Here is a 19,498-nt window from a genome sequence, read left to right on the forward strand (position 1 = left end):
GATATAGTTAGTTGGAGCCTTATTCTTTTCTCTTGATTCTTCTGATCTTCCATTGTCTTCTCTGTCTTGTCCAAATAGATGTAGATGCACTTTGGACATTGTATGAAAAAGGCAGTGTTTGAGGCTGCTTTAGAATAAATTCTTCAGAAAATCTTTGTTAAACTGGTCTTACTGCTGCTCTGGGAATTTCTGTGTTGTTCTCTTGGGGTCTCTTTATTGCTAAGAACAGCTTTTAACGTCAAGAATTGTGCCTATTATGATACATCTCATATGTTTGTTAATGATTAATGGGACAATTAGTTCCTTAATGAAATACTGCTTTTCCAATTTTTAGAATAAACTACTGACTCTCATTACTATTATGATCTTTATTCTAATATTAAAAGTAAGAATGGTTAAATGTTAGGGTCTTTCCATTAAAGACTTCAGCCTAAGCATTGCATCTCTGTTAAATTATAATCAGTGATTTGGAGCAATGACACTCGTTCTGCTAGAACACAGCCACATAGGAACTCAAAAAATATATGAATTAGGAAAGAAGGAAGGAAGGAAGGAAGGATGGAAGGAAGGAAGGAAGAGAGGGTGGGAGGGAGGGAGGGAGGAAGGGCAATCCTGCTTTTGCCATTCACTTTATAAGAGAGGGGCTGAGTATTTTTAGATTCAGGGGTGTCTCTCCAAAGCATTCCAAAGGTACTCAGTCATGATGTTTGGATTCCTAATTGCTAAAAAGTCATGGAGGAGGTAGCTGGGTCGCTGAAAGGAAGGGAAGGAAGGTAGAGTCCTACTGACAAAATAGGAGAAATGTCAATGGACAGAAGAGAAGATCCTGAAAGATGGTGTTTAGAGAAGGAGGAATCGGGGGAGGGAGGGGAGGAGTAGGGAGCGGGTGAGATAGAGAACTATACAGTTACTTTGTAAACAGTGGCTCTTTTAATTTTTCAGAAGAACCCCACGAAGGCAATATTATTTCCACTTCATAGATGAGAAAACTAATGTATAGAAATAATAGACAAGTTGTCTCAGACTACAGTTTCTTAGTAGAAAAGATGTTAGTAGAACCAGACTTTGCTCCAAAGTACATACTCTTTCTACCATGCCACCCTGGGCAGGTTTGGAGCTTGAGAAAACTCACATTTCAGGCTATTAATTTTGGTCCCCTGGAGGTAAGACCATTTTCAGGCTGGTCATTTTCAGTGGATTCTCACATCATGTCCTTTCTCCTTCCTGGTGTTCTGAACTCCAGAGACATTCCAAACAAACTTTCTGGGTCATAAATACAGCTTTTACAAAGTGATCCTATTCCCTTCCCTGTAATATCTGTCCTCAAACCTCCCAGGTTACCTTGAGAGCATATAGTCTTTTATTACTTTTAACTTTTCTTACTTTATAAAGTTTTCTACTCCAGCAAGCATGTGTCCTTTAGTTATTCAACAGCTGCTTTATGATAATGATGATGAAAGGCCTGGTTCCAAATGTTCAGCTGATACAATTAGAATCACTTTATATTCTTACATTCTAAACAATTTTGCCTGCTTCTTCAAATCTTATTCCCCTTTCCATAAGCTGTGGTATGTCTCAACCATTTGTTATCTCACTATTTCTAGTTATCAGCACAAAGGGAGGATCCTCTCTGTGGGCAAAAAACATTATCTTTTTTTGTTTTGTTTTTAATATCCAACTCATCTGTGGTTATATACCACCTTTTTTTAAAAAATTATTTGCTTTTTTTTTTTTTTTAATTTTAATTATTTATTTATTTATGGCTGTGTTGGGTCTTCGTTTCTGTGCGAGGGCTTTCTCTAGTTGCAGCAAGTGGGGGCCACTCTTCATCACGGTGCGCGGGCCTCTCACTATCGTGGCCTCTCTTGCTGTGGAGCACAGGCTCCAGACGCGCAGGCTCAGCAATTGTGGCTCACGGGCCTAGTCGCTCCGCGGCATGTGGGATCTTCCCAGACCAGGGCTCGAACCCGTGTCCCCTGCATTGGCAGGCAGATTCTCAACCACTGCGCCACCAGGGAACCCCCTATATCACCTTTCTTTTCTAATGTTGCTTGTACCTTTGTTTCTTGATTTTTTCTTGATCTTTTCAATAGATAAGTTTTTTATTTCATTGATCAATTCTCCTTGTTTTTTATTTTTCTATTTCATTAATTTCTGCTTTTATTTTTAACATGAGTTAACACAATTTTTTGTAATTTCTTCTAAGCTTCTTGGTTTGTACATTGCTTTGCAATAAATACATTGAACGTTGTATGGCTTTTCCATACTCTTCCAATTTTATGTAGGATTTTTGTTTTTCTTCTGTTTCTAAAAAGTTTGTAGTTTCCCATTTGTGCTTCCCTTTAACCTACTTTTAAAGTATTCTTAAATTTCCAACTGTGCTATGTCAATCAGGGGGAAATGAGCTGTGTATGATTTCTGCCACTTAAAATGTGTCCATCTAAAAAAAAAAGTGTCAATCTTTATTTTGTGATCTAGTTAAGTTTTGAGAATGTTCTGTTAGTAATAATAAAAAAAAGAAACACCTATTCTCCATTTGGGGGTGCAAAGTTATACATAAAGGTGTATCTGTGTGTGGTTATATTACATATGTCATTTAAGATTATTTTTAATGGGCTAGATGCTTCTGCAAGCTATACCAGTTTCTCCCCACCTACAGTTCAAATAACTGCAAGGTCTCATAGCCATTTCACAAACTTTGGGCAGGAAGAGACCTATTTCTATACTTCCACAAATGTACAATCATGGGGAGTATGGGGGGGGGGCATGTCACAATCTGATAAGAAAACTAGATAATGAATAATGAGACCTAAAAACCAGTGTAAATAGTATTGATCCCACCGCAATAGGGGCTTGGCGACCTGAACAAGTCACTCTTCAGGGTTTCTATTTCCTCATCTCCCAATGGGGGTGGTCATACTTGTGCTGCCAACATGACAAGGTTTGTCAGGAGAAGCCAGAAGATAAGGAATGTGAACAACATAAAGTGGTAAATAAAAAATATTATCAGAGATTGCTACTATTTAGATAAAAGATACAGAAAAGATAAAGATGTAAAACGGCCAACACAGATGCTGCAAGGTGCTCAGTTTCCATTGGTTCCCTTCCCTGGCCCCAACCACCTTCGGCTTCCTTTGGGGACCCCTCCTCCGGCTTGCAGTAACCCCCACCCAGTCTCTCTCTTCGTTGCACCGGCGGGTTGGAACCTGCTTCGAACCTGCTGGAAGCGCGTTGTGAAGTGAGCGGAAACCTGCCCGCAGCTAAAATTCGCGCTGCAGCACAATGAGGCCGAACGTGTGCAACGTGTCCTCCATAGGCGATGCGGGCTGACGGGCAGATGTTGCCCGAATGCTCATTAATCAAAAGACTCTTTCGCCCCGGACCCCACTAGGTCTTGGGCAGAGTCTCGGCTACACAGATATCGGGGCTGGGAGCCTCAAGGTCCTCTGCGCTCTCAGCAAGCAGCCGCGGCGTTCAACCTAAGCACTATGTCCTCGGTAGAAAAGGAATCGATGGTGTTCTGGATGTTGGTTTTCAGGGAAGATGCTCTTCGCGGTCCCGCGCCTCCTCGGGAAGATAATTGAGCGCCGAGCGCGAGCGCTGGGGTCGCCGGTCCGGGAGCCGCGGCAGCCTGCGCCGCGAGTGTAGGCAACGAACCTCCCAGCCCTCTCTGCCCAATTTGCCTTCCTGCCGCAGTCCGGGCCCAAATTCTCTTCACTTGTGAGTGAGCACACACAAGTTCGCTGGGCACGATCCTTCCATCTGCTTCCCCGAGGGGGTCCAGCCTTTCAACGATTAACCGCCCAGCCAACGGGGAGGAGGGAAGATGCTGGATGGAGGGAGTGGGGCGGGGAGAGGCGTTTTGCACGTTCAAAGGCACCAAAATTAACTGCCAAAGCTAAAAGGGTTTGCTTTCTTCTGTTTCTGACAGACGAATGCGGTGGGATGCCTGCTGGGCCGACTGCCGCCCCGGCCCGGAGCCCTGGGCTCACTTCGCAGCCTGCCGCTGAGTTTCAGACCGCAGTCCTCGGCATCCGCCCGGCTTCACCCCCTTGCCGAAGTCTGCAGATCGATGGATGCTGGGCGCAGGCTTTCCCTAGGCGGGTTAACGTTGGCTTAGGCTAAAGCCCCAAGGCTCCCACCTTCGCCTCCAGTTTATCTGCCCGCTCCCACCACTACCACCGAAGTACGTGCCCCTCCGGCAGTGTCGGGTCTCCGATCCGAGCGAGGGGGCGGGCGCCTCCCCACCCCCTCCTCCCCATCCCCGCCGCGACTCGGGGTTTTACTGCAGCAGCCGGAGGTGACAGCGACGCCTTCGCCTCCTCCGTTGCTCTCAGAGCCCAGGCTTCCCCTGCATCCGGAAAGCACCCCCTCCTGAGAGGCTGGTCCCCGGAGAAGTGCTAACGAGCTACAGGAAACCAAATTTAAAAATGTAGAAGTCGCTGGGCTGCATTCCTCCGAGGACGAGCCTGGTCGCCCAGGACTGAGAGTGGCAGCGTGTGGGAAGTTGGGACCATAGAGCAAGGGGGGAGGGGAGTGGTGCAGCCGGCATTCTCTTCTGGACGGAGTCGTTGGGAGCAGTGCGGTTGGACACAAGTTTGCCTGGGAGTGTTTTCCTTTTGTCAATAATTAATCACCGGAATCAGTCTGGCAGAATTGGAGTTTTAGCAATAGTGCAGAGGGCGGGGCCGAACACCTAACTCTTGGAGCCTCGAGGTGCCCAGCGCAGTGGGAAGCTCGCAGCAGTTGGGGAGGAGCCAAAGCATTGGTGCTCACCTAAGCCGCAGGAGATACACCCAACTGGGAGGTAAGCATCTTCCACATATCTGCTTGAACTGCAAAGTAGCTTTAGAAGGATAGAATTCCTGTCTTTATAAGGAAAAAATAATACCAAGCCATAATGCAATGTATCAGCTTATTATTTAACTGCATTAAAAATTTTAAGAATTGAACGGGCTTTTCCATTTGCCTTTAACTATGTTAGAAACTAAGATGTTTCACTCAACAGAAGCCAAACTTTATTATTAAAACTTTCCCAGCCAAAAGAAGAGAAAATTACTTTGTTAATTACTTTCATTATTTATCTTTGTATAGTTCAGTAATAACTATTCAGAGAAATGTCATTGGGAGGTTCTTGATTTCATTCTTAAATATGCATCTTTATCTTGTTTCATGCTCTTATACAATACTTTTTTGCCCATAAGCTACTTGAGGCAATAATACACACAAGTCAACTGACCAAAAAGTGAAGAGTTTCCAACAAGGAATACATTTTAACATTTTTTCATGATTATTAAGCAGGATGTATTTTCTTAAAGATGATTGTGTTCATTTATAAGTAACTAGACTTCTAAACCCAAGTAGAAAGGTACATATAGATAACTTTGACATGGGGGTGGGGATGTGGTATAATAAAGAAGGGTTTAGATAAGAGCAGAGATTCTAGATCTGTTTCAACTAAAATGACATTCAACTGGTTGGCAATGAACATACGAACCCAGCCCTTGACCAAATAAAGAATTTGAAGAATTGTTAAATGTAAATCTTAGCCTTAAAACTACAAATAAATGCACCAGGGAAGTTGGGAAAATTGTTTTTCTACAAGACTTTGTGGCCCGGTAGTTCTTTTGAATTAAACAAAACGTTAAGAAATACATGATCAGTTTTGCTAGTGAATTTTTTAGATTAGTGCATAAAACTAATGAGGTTTGAAAAATTTGATTTTCACATCTAAATTATTCCTATGCTTTTTAAAACAGGCATCATTTTGATGACTCTTTCAATGGCTGTGACGGTTTTGCACATAGACTACTAGAGCAACAACAAACATGTGAAATGTACTGTCACCCTCATTACCCAAAGATTTCTATACAACTATTTAATAACAATAAATTAACAGTGGTTTGTCAAACCAAATGCATGGGCATTCTAGAAATTTAGTGGATATGAAGTTGAAAGTCAACCAATTCTCAACTTCAACTGGTTTTCTTAATCCACTGTTTGTAAATTTGCAAATACTTTTGTAAAAAACTGTCTTTTGTAATTCTATATCTACTATATCAGCATAAACTATTTCACCACCAAGTATACAAGATGTAAAATCTTCATTAAAAATTATCCAAATGGGACTCAACTTCCAGAATGGTGGTGTGAGGAGCTCTGTGAACCCACCCCTTAGCAAAACAACAATACTATAACTTTAAAATTACTATTGAAAATTGTAGGTAAACAACTATTTAGTCTCTAGAAATTGTCCTGAGGAAATACAACAAATGAAGAAAAATTTGTTCAAGACAATCCACTAAATTTCCGTAAGAACAGCAAGAGTTTGGATTTTGAACCACAACTCACTTCCCTGCCAACTCCACCTGGATGTGATGGTGCTCCACTCTGAGGTGGGGGGTACAGCCAAGAACACAGGACTCCCTCTCAGCCTAGATCCCAGCATAGGGCTATGGTATATCCCTGGGAAAGCAGGCCACGAGCATCTCATCCACCACCAGTGTTGCAGAAGCTCTACCTTAGGCAAGAGCATGTGAAAGATCTGAGGCTCTCCTTCCAACCATCCTGCATTCTTAACACAAAAGAGGAAAAACTTAACAACTAAAAGACAAATAACCCATTTAAAAATGGGCAAGGGATTTTAGACATTTCTCTAAAGAAGAGGTACAAATGGCCAATCACCGAAGAGGTTCTTACTATCATTTAGTCATTAGGGAAATGAATATCAAAAACACAAGATACCACTTCACACCAACCAAAATGACTATAATCAAAAAGAAAGAAAATAACAGTTGTTGGAGAGGAGGTGGAGAAATTAGAACCAGCATATATTGCTGGTGGGAATGTAAAATGGGTGAGTTGCTGTGGAAGATAAGTTGGTAGTTCCTCAAAAAGTTGAACATAGAATTACCATATAACCCAGCCGTATAACCCATATAATTCCACTCCTAGGTATTATCCAAGAGAATTGAAAATCTAGGTCCCTGTAAGAACTTGTGCACAAATGTTCACTGAAGCATTACTCATAATAGCCAAAAAGTGAAGATAACCCAAGCATCCATTGACTGATGAATGGATAGATAAAATGAGATATGGAATGGAACAATGGAATATTATTCAGCAATAAAAAGGAATAAAGTACTGATATGTACTATGGCATGGATGAACATCGAAAAGATTATGCTAAGTGAAAGACTATATATTGTATGATTCCATTTATATAACATATCCACAACAGGCAAACCTATAGAGACAGAAAGTAGATTAGTGGTTGCATATGGCTGGAGGGGATGGGAGTGGCAATGAGCAGGAATAGGGAGTCACTGCTAAAGGGTACAAGGCATCTTTTGGGGGTAACAAAAATGGTCTAAAATTGATTAGTAATGGTTGCATAACTTTGAGTATACTAAAAACCACTGAATTGTGTGCTTTGGGTGAATTGTATGGTGTTTGAATTATATCTCAATAAAGCTGTTTTTAATAAATTATCCAAGCTATTAAAAGAACATGTGGGTTTAGAACTTGGAGTTCATGAATCTTCATGTACCACCAGACCAATAGTTTATGTGAAGATCTTTCCTAAGGGCCACATGAGATAGATGAAATAATTGAGTGACACAGGGGATACATATTATATGATTTGCATATGTTTACACACCTGCCCAAGCTTTTCTCTGTTTAGAAATGTCAAATGTCATTAATGCAGTCCTATAGAGAATTTGTTTGCAATGCCCTAACTTTTTGGACTCATCCACTCATTATATTAATCCAAGCTCAGTGAGGCCAGTTGTTCCTCCTGTTTCTAGATAAGTCTAGTTCTTTATCAGTTCTTTAGGCCAGTTGTTGAGAGAGGCCACAGTGGGTGAGAGAGGGAGGGTACCTGAATCTCAGCCAAAAGTGTACTTGTCTGCCACTCAGCCTAACCCGGTTTCACTTGCACTAGACTGGCCCAGAAGTAGAAGTCTTGGGGGTAAAGGAAGAGCTGGAGCGGCCACTGTAGTACTCAGAGCACCCTGATGTGTCACTGTCGGGAAGCATCTCCAGTGATTATAATAATCTCAAATATAGAAGCTCCCAAATAATTAATATTCTCCTCTATTCATCTTCTATATTTTGTGTTCCCATAAACTACCTGATCCTGTAAAGAAGTGTGGAATTGGATGATAATGCTTTGTCCAGAAATGGGAATATAATATTAGTGAGTCTGAGTTTCATGGGGGTATAAGCAACACCTGAACTTGTTGCCAGGAACAGTTATGAGTACACTGAGCCAAAGTATACCCTTAGCTTTAGGGATTCAAGTAAGTCTACCTGCATCAGGAAACCTCAAGATTTTCCATTCTCACCAGGCCAAGCTTACCCTTCCATGCACAAGTTTAGAAGAGCATACCATGCTGATGAAAATGGGTTTCACGCAGTTTTTGACCATCAAAGCTTTTGTAGAGATCCTATTGTCATATTTTGTCAGATTTCTAAAAAATAATTTTAAATGTCCAACCAGTTGTCTATAAATTAAGTACATGTAGGAAAAACCTGATCATAGTTATTACTTATTAATATTGTTTTGATTGGGATTAATAATTCTTTAATTCAACATATTTATTGTGCATCTACCCTGCACCAGGACAATTCTAGGCCCTGGATGAGTAATAAACAAAACAGACAAAAATTCCTACCCTTCAGGAGCTCAAATTCTAGAGGGGCTGTCATATAAATACATAATTTTTAAGTGAATTATACAGTGTATGAGCAGGAGATAAGGGCTCCGGAGAAAAATTAAGCAGGGAAGGGAACGAGGTACAATTTTAAACTGTGGCATCAGGCTAGGAAGTAAAATTATGTAATTAGCTAATATAAAGGTCATGTATGGGATGGGCCATAAGGATTACCTGCTCCAAGTTAACTTCTCCCCCAAGGAACTTTGGTTTCCCCTTCCCGTCAGCATTGTTTTACTACCTTGGATTTACTGCTGTTGCACCAAAGAAAATATTACATTAGCCCCAATGTTCCAAGCAAGCACAAGGAAGACATAACTTCATGTCTTTCCTAAAGAACTACAACCTAAATAAAACACCGCCTTATGACAACAAAAACTCTTGTTAAGGGAAATCATTAGCCTGGGCTTTCAGTTTTCTTGTGGCCTTTCTCTCTTGCTTTGCCCTGGATTCTTGTAGTCTGCCAGAGGATTGTGTGGTAAATAATTAAGGACCACTTTCCCAAAGCTAACACCTTTTGAAAGAGTGAAGAGGGTAGGGGAGAGTTTGAGGGAAAGAAAAATTTCCAGGACACTCTGGAAAGGTGAAAGGAGAACAAATCTTTCAGAACTACATAACAGAGCATGGAACCCCACAGATCAACTGGAAAAAAGGAGAAAAGCAACCAGAGAGCCTCTGCTTTCCCAGACCGTCCTAGAATCTCTCCTCAGGGCACCTGGCTTAAAAGATACCTGAGGACACATTGTTCTAGTAAAATATAATGGGTGTGGCAGATCTCCTGAAATAGAACTTTTAGAAAATGGCTTAAAAGGGAGCAAGGACTTGATTTTTTTTTTTTTAAGTCAAAAGGGAACATTTAATTCAGGCTTAGAGGAGAAGCATTTGAATCAAATTAGAAATAAGTCAAAAACCTCCCTGTTATAAAAGAGTTATTATGGAGCATTAGAATTCTCATTCATTTAGTTAACAGATTTTAATTGAGCAGCCACTATGTGCCAAATACTGGGGGAACAACACAGACCTTGCTTCAAAGACCTTTCTTTCTTGAGGTTACCTTATATGCCTTTTGTTACAAAATAGTCAAAGCACACAGTGATGAGGACAAGAGCTTTTTTTTTTAATTGGGGTATAGCTGTTTTACAATGTGTTAGTTTCTACTGTACAGCGAAGTGGAGTTCCCTGTGCTACACAGCAGGTTCTCATTAGTTATCTATTTTATACATATTAGTTTATATATGTCAATCCCAGTCTCCCAATTCATCCCACCCCTCCTTTCCCACCTTGATGTCCATACGTTTGTTCTCTATGTCTGTGTCTCTATTTCTGCCTTGCAAACTGGTTCATCTTTTTGACCTGCCTGTCCTGACACCCCCTTCTAGGCTGGGTTAGAGCCTCTTTCTATGCCCCAGAGTACCCTACACTTCCCTATCATAGCACTTATCGCACTGTGTAGGCTACTTGTGTAATTGTCTCTCCTCTTCTCTAGAAAGTGGCCTGAGGAGAGTGAGTACGTCAGTCTTATTCATAGTTTATATCCCTAGTACATGCTTACTGAATATTTGATTGGATGGCTAGATGGATGGATGGATTCATGGATGGACGGATGCATGCATGCATGCGTGGTGATTTGTCAGGTTGTAAACAGAGGTCTTTGCATAGAGAGGCAGTCTGGCAGAGTAGTAATTAAGAGTGTGTGCTCTACATTAACTGTGAGACTTTGGGTTAATATTGAAATTTCCCAATGCCTCAGTTTCCTCATTTGTAAAATGGGTATAGAAATAGTGCCTCTATTATAGTGTTGTTAAGTGAACTGTCTAAGGTAATACATATAAAGTTCTGGGACACAAGTTGCTCAATAAATATCCGTTATTATTACCAATACAGAACGGCAGTTTCCTGGGTGACCGTCTGCTACTGAAATATTGTATCCCTGCCCTTTCAGCTCTATTATAAGATCGAAGGATGTCCATTAGGAATTCCAAACTAAAGTTATCACTTTGGGTTCAAGATCTCTGAAAAGATTAAAAAGAGAATTTGGGAATGAATATAAGTAGAATATTGAACAAGAAAATTTGAAGGACTAGAAAAAGAAAGAAAGAGAAAAGCTCAAGATGGCACGTCCAAAGCAATTTTTCTGGGGCAATAATACCTCTACTGCTCTCACACCCACCAGCCAAAGTGCCAGTTCATCTCTGTTCTGGAACCTACTTGTGCCTCACAGAATGTCATGCCCAATAAACATCAATAAATGTTCACTGATGCAGAAGAAGACAGAAAAATGGAAAAAAAATTTTATTTGAAGTCAAGCCTTATCTAAACCTAAGAGTGTTATATTGTCTTTTTTGCTTCTTTTGAAAGTTTGATAATCCTCTTTTTGTGTAAGATCTTTAGTCAGAATTATCCTAGTGCCTCCTCACATGCAGTGTTTATCTATTACCTCCTAAATAAGATGAAATGCCAACCTGTGACCATCTATGGAAACCTAGTAACTTTAATACTTCCCTCTACTGCTATTAAAGAGGATTCTCTTGGCCTCATTCCCCAACCATGGGGGAATCTCATGTTTTTATCTTCTTCTAAGAATAGTAAACTGCTTCTTAGTTGCAGCATGCAGACTCTTAGCTGTGGCATGCGGACTTCTTAGTTGCAGTGTGAGAACTCTTAGTTGCGTCATGCATGTGGGATCTAGTTCCCCAACCAGGGATCAAACCCAGGCCCCCTGCATTGGGAGCTTGGAGTCTTACCCACTGGACCACCAGGGCAGTCCCGGTCATTAAATTTTTAATAGGATATTTTATTGTCTAAAACTTTAAACAAAGAAAAAAATCAGTCAGGTTGGTCTAGTTCTCGTCTTGATGGCCAGGAAAATCAGGTTATAATTCAGGACAAAAATGTTGTTCCACAGGTTTCCTTCATTTAGGAGGAAACCCTGATGCAAACACAAAACAGATGATACGGTACCCTCTCCCCACCCCCATGACCTACAGGGCAAATTCTTTCTCCCAGACTCATGTGAGTCACCATTTTACCTACTTACATCATTTGTGTCTTATGGGTTCAATAGAGTCACCCGAAAGGAATCTCTTAGGAGAAGAAATAAAATCCATGTAGAAAATAAGAGTAACAAATAATATTGTGATAAAAGTTACCATCTTTGAGCCGTTATTAAAACCAGGCACCATTAAGCATCCTTTACCAATGTTGTCTAATCTTCACAACAACACAGAAATAAGTAACCATCTCTGTGTTGGTGATGCTGTAACTGACGTTTACAGAGGTTAAACAACATCCAGAATATCACACTATAGCAAACTCCAGTTTGCCAATTTCAAAATCCATATTCTTTTATTATGGAAAAAAATTTAATGAAGCAAATCATTCTCCAATGGGATATTGAATGCTATTATAGAAATAGTACCTTAGATGTGGTGAAAGCTTAGTAATCTCTTCTTAAACCCTTCCTTCTGATGGGTAGCAACCCTCAGAAGGTGCTGTCTAGACTCTGTTTGAACAGTTCCCTAATGGAATTCTCACTACTTCAATCAGCCAACCCTTTCCCCTTTAGACTACTCTTACTGTTTAAAGTTTTTCCTGAGTTTTTTGCTTTGTTTTTGTTTTTGTTTTTGGCCACACCACACAGCTTGCAGGATCTTAGTTCCCCGACCAGGGATTGAACCCAGGCCACCACAGTGAAAGCGCCGAGTCCTAACCACTGGACCGCCAGGGAATTCCCCAGGTTTTCCTGAGATTAACCTCTGAAAACAATAAAACAATTCCAAACCTTTCCCTCCATAATAGCTTGTAACACCATTTAAAACCTCTTGAATCTTTTAAGACCTCCTTGATATGTTCCTCCCCCAAAATCTTCTTGCAATGTTTCCCATTGGAAACCTTCCAGATTTTCGCCATCTAGCTTCCTGAGGATGTGCTCAATTTGCTGGAGTGACTATTTTCAGCAGCTAGAAGGATGCTAATCAAAGCCAAGAGCTGGTGGTACAGTACTTCTATAAATATATAAGAATATTGGTGCTACGGTCTGAATGTGTCCCCCCAAAATTCATAGGTTGAATCCTAACCACCAAAGGAGATGGTATTAGGAGGTGGGCCCTTTGGGAGGTGCTTAGGTCACGAGAATGGGACCTTCATGATGACATTAGTGTTCTTAGGGCTCCAGAGAGATCCCTTGTCCCTTAGACCATGTGAGGACACAGCCAGAAGGTGGCAGCTAGGAACAGGAAGAGGACCTTCACCAGAACGCAACCGTGCTGGAGCCTTGATCTTAGACTTCCCGGTCTCCAGAACCATGAGAAATGAATTTCTGTTGTTTATAAGTCTCCCAGTCTGTGGTATTTTGTTATAACAGTCCAGACAGATTAAGACAATTGGATCACTTATTTGTCAACCATTTCACAACACTATTGGCTCATAATGAACTTGAAGTCACGTAAAATTCCTTAGTCTTTTTTATTTGAACTGATCGTGGGCCACATTTTTCCCTATCTTACCCTTGGACAATTGACTTTTTGAACTGAAGAACAAGACTTTGTATTTTTCCCAAAGTTTTACCCTCAGTCATTTTTGGGACTCTGTAATCTGCTAAGTCTTTTAGAACTCCACCCCATAACTTTGGTTCATCTGCAAATTTGATCACCCATACTTTCTATGACATAATTCAAATGGACAAAGATGCTACAATGGTCAGGGCAAAATGCAGAGCCCTGGAGCTCACCACTAAAGACCCACTCACCATCTTTATAATGCTTCACCAATTACAAAACACTTTCACAAATATTATTTCATTTAATTCTTACAATTATCCTGTGAAAAAGATATTATCATCATTCTATATTTGAGAACAAAGATTCAGAAAGACTATCTAACTTGCCTGATGTGACACAGCTAATAAATGACAAAATAGGAAACAAGGCTTAGGGCTTCTGACTGTTTCCAGTGCCTTTTCAAAGATGGATGTTTAAATACAGTGATTAACCTAATCTCTTTTTCCTTTTTTTCCCCCACATAGATATCAACAGAGACTAATTAAAATTATGAAACACTTTCTACAAACAAAATCTCACCCAGAAACCTAGTGCATAAAGCAGATTAAAAGCAGGCTCTCACTCTGATAGAAGTGAGATGTAAGATGCGAGGCTCTTAGCTTCTGTCTCTTTGTCCCACCTGGGGCCTCTCCTCAACCCTGCCATAGATGGTAATGTGGCACCTTATAGCCCTCAGAGTACATTAGGAAATCACTAGCCAAAGGCATGTCCTCAAAGTAAACTTCTCTAAAAATAAATTTTAAAATAAGGCTAGCTTGTGATGCTTTGTTTTTATAATACATTCTAGAATTTTGTGGGAGATCATCTCTCTAAGAGGTTTAATAATCTTTTACACAGAATAGAATTGTTTTAAAGTTTGAAGGCATCTGGGTTTATTTAATTCAAATATTAATTTCACAGATGAAGAAGCTGCAACCCAGAGAGGAGAAGTAACACACACAGAATCATTCCTCAGGAAAGCAAGGACAAGAACCCAGACCTGGACCCTACTAGGCAGGTAGATTCTTCTGATTGATTATATCATAGAGTCTCGCTTTTAGAAATCTGCCCCTTTTGCCTATAAGATGACATCTTTAACAAGATGAAGCTTCTGGTTCTCACTTAAGCAACCAAGAAACATTTATGATATACTTGATATTATAATGGCATTTAAGATGATACAAAGGAGTGAAATGTGGCAATTAGCTTTAGTAATGAAGCCTTCAAACCGTGGTTCTTCGCTTACAGACATTACAGGCTCCTTTGAAGTGTATACCAAAAAATGTTTATGCAAAATTCGCAAACATTTCAAGGGGTTCACAGATTCCACAACCCACCCCCCCCAACCAAGTTCTTGGCCTCCTGGTTAAGAACCTCTGGCCAATTTCAGTACAAGTGCCAGTATCAGGATTGCATAGCACTAACTACTGTCTTATTTATGGGTTTGCTGGTTAAAACTGCTTCTGTTTCGGCATCCTTCATTTTTTATTTAAATGGAGCCGTATCTTATCCTGGAAGACCTCTGATACAAGAAAGGAGTAAATGTTTCAGAAAGTACTTAGCTAACCAGATGGGACAAATGAAGAGAGAAATATGATACAATGAAAACATTTTCTTAAAAAAACGTTAATGAATGTAAGCCTGGTCAGTGTTCATATGGGACATTCACTTTCTTTCTGCTTATTTTATTTTTAAGAAAGAAAGAAAAGGAAATAGAGTGGAAAAAACCTAGACTACCACTAGCCACCTACCCACTTTTATTAAATCTATAGTAAATGGGGAAAAAAGAAAAGGTAGAGGGTGTGGACAAAAAGAAACAGATTTATCTTCTGTTTCTTAATCCTTCTCTTTTGCTGCAATATTTTAAGAGATTTATGGTTTTGAAACAGTTGGCAATAATTTCTTCAGTTCAGAATAGTTTGGGAAGCGCCACTATTACTTTAAAGTTACTGATAATGAGGCTTGATTTTTCTAATTCAAAAAATACTTGTTGGACACTTAGCATTTGTAAAGTATTTATAAAGGCATTTGCGTGATAGAAAGAGCACTTTGGAGTGAGAGAATCCCAAGACTGGGTCTCAGTGTTTTTTCCCCCTTGGCTTCTGACAGTAGTGAAGTACAAAAACTTAATGAGTCTCAGTTTCCTCATCTTTGAAATGAGGCAATATACTTTTTTATCTACTTTGTGATAGCCACACCAGAACTAAGTAAACATTCTGAAGAATAATCTCTCTAAAAGTGGCTTCTATCTTAACAACTGATAAAGTTGACACATTCTGCCTTAAAAATGATCTCATTCTCTTCTGTTCTTTGTCTGGTATTCATAGGCTTAGCAATAGTACATTTGTATAGTGTATAATAATCATAACAGTTAACATTCACTTAGGCCTTCTTCCTATGTTTTATTCTTTATACTTTACATCTTTTAATCTTCCCAGAAATTGTATGAATGAAGTTCTATTATCATTCCTTTTTTTCCAGTAGAGGAAATTGAGTCAGAGGGGTTGAGCAACTTAGCCAGGGTCAAACCCAGACAGGATCCAGAGCCAGAGCTCGTAACTACTCACCACACTGCCTCTCGGGAGGATTCTCACCCAGCTGCCCATGTGGTCACCGTGAGACTCTGGGCCTCAGTTTCTTCATCTTTAAAGTTGGAATCATTTAAGTTAAGCATTTAGCCAGTGCCTGCCACAGTGGTACTTAATAAAAGCTGTTTCTGTCCCCTGAAGAGAATTCCACATTGTACAATTCTAGTGGTTTTAAGGAAGAGATCTGAATTCATTGCCTAGGGCTGCTGTAACAATGTACCACAATGTTGGTGGCTTAAAACAAGAGAAAATTATTCTCTGATAGTTTTGGAGGCTAGAAGTCTGAAATCAAGATATCAGCAGGGCTGCCATCCCTCTAAAGACTCTAGGGGAAAATTCTCCTTTCCTTCTTTCAGCTTCTGATGGCTTCTTGGCTTATGGCTACATAACTCCAACCTCTGCCTCTGTCTTCACTAGCCTTCTCTTCTGAGAACACTTGTCATTGGATTTAGGACTGACCTGGGTAATCCAGGATGAGCTTTTGCAGAGATCAGTAACTTAATTACTTCTACAAAGATACTTTTTCCAAATAAAGTTACATTCACAGGTTCCAGGATGTGGACATATCTTTTGGAGGGCCACCATTCAACCTACTACAATATCTTAACCCAAATATTTTTCTATATTGGCAGATTTCCTCTGGTATTCTTGACAAACAAACCCACATTTATTCAAAGAGGGAAAGGAACATTTCATCTCACCCAGTTTGAGCGTATAGTTAAATTGGTTTCAAATCTATTGGTTGAAAATATTTTTCTTAATATGCCCAGTTGCCATTAGCCTTCTTCACATTTACTTGAGAATCAACAAAGTTCTTAGGAAATGAACAATTGTTACTCATTTAAAAGAATAATCTTGGAACTCAGCCCTTTTCCACTTTTCACTAGAAGCATGCAGGTACCCATGTACCTGGGAGCAGGTGAAAGAGAATGAAGCCAGGATAATATGTCAATGCCGTTCTGCCCAGGAGAATGAGAAATCCACTAAGCTAAATTGTCATTGAAACTTTTCTCTTTTGTTATCTCACTTAAGTAACTCATTTCTAAGTACAAGATTGCAAAATCTAATTAATTTAACTGTCTAAAAGCAATGACATGTCTTGACATAACTCTATTACTCCTGCCTTTCCCTTCTCACCTCCCTCTGCCCCATCTCAGAAACTAGCTGACCTAGAATGCTAACCAATCCAGTAGGGAAATGTCCCTTGATCTGGGAGTTGGCAGAGAGAACACCTCAACAATGCTGTGTCTATCTCCATGACCCTTGGAGTCAGGCTAGCTCTCCACTTATTTTCCTAAAAGCAGTAATAACTGAGATACAGAAGCAGGTCAGTTGAGGGCAGTAAAAAAGCAACAGGCTATCTTACTATTGTCACAAAAAAAATCACACCTATGAAAGTTCAATGTCGCTGGTCACCAAAAACACTGAACTCATCACCAGAAGCCTTCCAGACAATGTAATAAGAAATAAAGAATAGGCCAGAAGAATGAGAAGGAGAAGGAAGAGGGGGAAGAGGAGGAGGAGGAGGAAGAAGAACAGAAAAATAAACAAAAACAATAAAAAGTTTTATGAGCAAATCTATTCAATGCTATCCAAAAAACTGCAAAAAACACAACCCAGAAAATTAGTATTAGAAAATACTATTGGAAGAGTCTTGGTTGACCAGCTGCCTATGCAACCGGATTTCCTTTGGCAGAACACTGGGAACAAGCACTCAGCAGGTATGCTTCTGACAAATCATTATTGCAGTAACTCACCTTCCTTGCCCTCAAACTCTTCCTTGGGAAAAAAATGTCTTCTATTTCTGAAGACATATGAAATATAATGACAATAGTCAGGGATGAGACAAAAGCTTGATTTTTTTGTGCTCAGGCTTCTAGCTTCCAAGAAACTTGAGTCCTTAGGAACAAACAGTAAGCAGGTATTTCCTTTACCAAAGTGTAGTTTTGATGGCAAAGAGCTGGGGAAGAAAAGAGAAAGGCAGAACTGTTATGATGTACATGGCACATAATTGCCAGGAAAGGGGTTTGTAATGACATTAGAAAACTAGTTTCAGTCGAACGATTTAGCCACTTTTCCACTCTTACTCCCTTTTAAATACTCTGGGTTTGGGGATCTTATGAGCTCTTTATTTCACATCCTTGTCAAAAACACATAAGCATATCACAGAATTTTAATTCCCACAAGTACTATAGGGAATTAAACTAAGAGAATTTCAGTGATGCCAAGAATCAACCTAAACAGGTCAACACTCCTCTCAGAAAGATCTTTGTAGTTCATCAGTTTCCAATTTTCCTCTTATATCATGAAAGCCAAGAAGAAGGGAACCCCAACTGGAACCTCACAATTATTATTTGAAGACCTTTGGGGTTATTCATTTACTTAGTTTTGGATGGTACATCCAAGCAATTTTGCTAGACTAGTAATGCCCCACTACAAATTGAGACTCTCAATGACTTTTTTGTTTTTAATTAATTAATTTGTTTATTTTTGGCTTTGTTGGGTCTTCGTTGCTGCGTGCGGGCTTTCTCTAGTTGCTGCGAGCAGGAGCTACTCTTCGTTGCAGTGAGCAGACTTCTCATTGCGGTGACTTCTCTTGTGGAGCATGGGCTCTAGACGCGTCGGCTTCAGTAGTTGTGGCACATGGGCTCAATAGTTGTGGCACATGGGCTTAGTTGCTCCACGGCATGTGGGATCTTCCTGCGCCAGGGCTCGAACCTGTGTCCCCTGCATTGGCAGGCGGATTCTTAACCACTGAGCCACCAGCGAAGTCCCGAGACTCTCAATGACTTTTAATGACTTTTAAAAAATATTGTTCAGACTATTTTTAAAGTGTATTTTTAAATTTCAGTCCTTCTTAATTTTTAGAGTTATTCACTGACATTTAAAATTCTTAAATTGTGGTAAAATACACATAACATAAAAATTTACCATCTTTGCCATTTTTAAGTGTACAGCTCAGTAGTGTTAAATATATTCACATTGTTGTGCAACCAGTCTCCAGAATGTTTTCATCTTGCAAAACTGAAATTTCACATCCAATGAACAACTCCCAATTTCTCCCTTTCTCCAGCCCCTGGTAACCACTATTCTACTTTGTTTCTATGAGATGACTACTCCAGATACCTCAGATAAGTGAAATCATACAGCATTTGTCTTTTTAGGACTGGCTTATTTCACTTGGGATAACATTCTCAAGGTTCATCCATGTTGTAGCATGTGTCAGAATTTCCTTACTTTTAAAAGATAAATAATATTCCATTGCATGTATATACTATATTTTGTTTATCCATTCATCTGCCAATGGACATTTGGGTTGCTTTTGGTTATCTAGAATAATGCGCTTTAACATGTGTATACATTTAATGACTTTTTCTTTTGGTCTGCTTTTATTCTCTCCATTTCTTTTTTTTTTTTTTTAATCTTTATTGGAGTATAATTGCTTTACAATGTTGTGTTAGTTTCTACTGTATAAAAAAGTGAATCAGCTATATGTATACATATATCCCCCATTTAAACGGTTATTAACATCTTTAAGTCCACTGTTAGTGTTGCAACTCTGTTTACTTTTTACTTCTAAAAACAAATTGGCAGTCCCTGGGAACAATATCTGCAGAAGGAAAAAGCCACCCAGAAGCTATATTCTTTCCTCTTT

At 39.8% G+C, this 19,498-nt stretch overlaps 1 protein-coding gene across 3 annotated transcripts in view; it reads left to right on the forward strand.

Moving 5' to 3' along the window:
- The first annotated feature begins 590 nt into the window (after positions 1–590).
- Positions 591–19,498, forward strand: part of SPTSSB (serine palmitoyltransferase small subunit B) — a 32,247-nt gene continuing 13,339 nt past the window's right edge. The window contains exons 1-2 of one of the 3 annotated variants that reach the window (XM_082394293.1): positions 4,678–4,807; positions 14,177–14,269. The gene's annotated coding sequence lies outside the window, so the exon portion shown is untranslated. Of the gene's footprint in view, positions 4,808–14,176; positions 14,274–19,498 lie in introns of those variants that run through there. The other 2 variants (XM_082394292.1, XM_082394291.1) reach the window with 2 other exon arrangements.

Source organism: Balaenoptera borealis, assembly GCF_965194805.1.
Source record: "Balaenoptera borealis genome assembly, chromosome: 5".
NCBI lineage: Eukaryota > Metazoa > Chordata > Mammalia > Artiodactyla > Balaenopteridae > Balaenoptera > Balaenoptera borealis.